General features: G+C 44.7%; 1 pseudogene; it reads right to left on the bottom strand.

Annotated features, from left to right (window-relative positions):
• Nucleotides 1–677: 677 nt before the first annotated feature.
• The window catches only part of LOC110313145, a 3,945-nt pseudogene continuing 2,341 nt past the window's right edge, over nucleotides 678–2,281 (bottom strand).

The following is a 2,281-nucleotide window of genomic DNA, read 5'->3' on the forward strand; positions in this document are numbered from 1 at the left end:
CACACCTACTCCAACCAGGCCACACCTACTCCAACCAGGCCACACCCGCTCCAACAAGGTAATTTTTTTTCCTTCCTAATAGTGCCACTCCCTATGACCCAAGCATTCAAATACATGAGTTCTATTGGAGCCATTCCCATTCAAACTAACACACCATGTAACTCAGGCTGAACTGGAACTCGCTGCGTTGCTCAGCCTGGTCCTGAACTCACAATACTCCTTCAAAGACAGAGGAGCTATCCAGAGCTCTCTCTAAGATAGAGACCTGTCTACAATTCATCTTGGTTTTCTTCTTTGTGAAAGAAGGAAAGACCTTGTCTGAATATGATCTCTTCATCTTAAAATGCTCTCGCCACAGTAAGAAAAAAAAAATGGCTTCAACTTATACTTGACATATATGTCCTTAATAGATATTTTATATCAAAGGTGACGAAAACGCTACACGTCAAAATGGGTTGACAAAACTGAAGCGGTGCTTCCAACAGACAGAAGCCTGCGGCTCTACAGAATTCATGGGGAAACTGGGAAGCTGAAAGAAGTAATCTCATCATTCAACTTCACACACCGAAGAGCAGTGGGGACGACTGTAGGATATGAAAGGGAAAAAACTCGGGAGGCAATCCGTGAAATGAAAACTTCATAAAACGAAACGAAAAGCTGATCTCATGAAAGGACAATTACGGTCGAAGGCTTGTAGAGGCGTATCTAGGGAAAAAAAACACAGAAGAGACTTCTTAAAGCACCAAGACTTTTACAAACACTCACGGTGAGGAACCTGAGCGGGTTTTCCCTGGCTACCCTGACTTCTCTGCATTGTCCGCTGTCTGCCTCTTGGCACTGGAAGAAAAGCTCACGCAGACAAGGACCTTTTGTCTCCTTGGTTCACAGAGAAACTGAGACCCAACAGTGGCTAGCACGGGCCACCGCTGAGCATCTGCTGAATACATACACGCATGTCTCCACGAGGCTGACATACTGAGACTGTGCCGGCTCTTCCTAGAGGAGCCGTTTCTGTTTGTCTCTGGCAGCTCCGCCCAGCTAGAGCAGAAAGTGGAGTCTGGGAAAGGTCAAAGGATCAGAGCCCATCAAGGGCTCATTGTCACCGAACCTTGCTTGTTGTTCGGAGCCACTCAAAGAACTATGAATGCCTGGCTCAGAGAGACACAACCGGGCATATCATAGGTCAGAGACGCAAAGAAGGAAAATAAGAGGTTTCTGAAATTTTTTCAACACTGAATTACTGTATAATCAAGTAAATGTATGCCCACGCAGATACCGAAGAGAACCAAAACCAGATTCAAGGGCTTCTGTGGGCTGTGCTCACAGCAGCATTGCTTACAAAGTGGGAAACAAGCCAGTGTCTATCAGTGAATCAATGGATAAACAACCTGTGACGTAGCCACCCAATGGAATGGTATTCAGCCATGTAAAGGGCAGAATATTGATTCATACAAAACTGTGGATGAATCTCAAAACACAGTGCTAAATGAAGAAACATGCCAGGACACACATCCCAAATCTATTTGTAGGAAATATCCAGAATATTCAGAATAGATAAATCCACAGGAACAAAGCAAAAGCAGATTGCGGGTTGTCAGAACCCAGGGGACAGGGAAATGGGGACTGACTGCTTCATGGGACGGAGGCTTCTGTTTAGGGTAACAAGGCTTAGCTTGGTGGCACACATTTGTAATCCTAGCACTCAGGCCAAGGCTAAGGCAGAAGGGTTACGAGTTCAAGGCCAGCCTGGGACACATAGAAAAACCTCGTCTCAAGAAAATAGCCTAATTTAATACTTACATTCTGAGGAATGGATAGTAGGAAAACACTAGTCATTGTTTCCTATTATCAAGCCATCATGTTTCTGTAGGAGCAGAATTCTGTGTTTACAGTAAAAAAACAAAAACAAAAAAATGCAATTTATCGTATATAAGAGCCCCTCGTCTGAGATATTTCAGGCAGTTGTTCATTTGTACCAAGTGGTTCCAGGGCACTTGAGGGGCTTCCATGAAGCTATGCCATGCAGCAACATCGGGTGCTGCTAGAAGTGCCTCAGATCCATAACATGATTCTTTTGAATTAATTTGGCATTGGCGCATGTGTGTTCAGAAACCTTCTACCGTTGCCAACTATTTACAAACTCCACACTGAACTCTGCAATCCCTGTAGAATAATGACCACAGTTTAAGAAGCTAGAGTCTGGGGCTGGTGAGATGGCACAGTGGGTAAGAGTACCCGACTGCTCTTCCGAAGGTCTAGAGTTCAAATCCCAGCAACCACA

Source organism: Mus pahari, chromosome 23 (assembly GCF_900095145.1).
Source record: "Mus pahari chromosome 23, PAHARI_EIJ_v1.1, whole genome shotgun sequence".
NCBI lineage: Eukaryota > Metazoa > Chordata > Mammalia > Rodentia > Muridae > Mus > Mus pahari.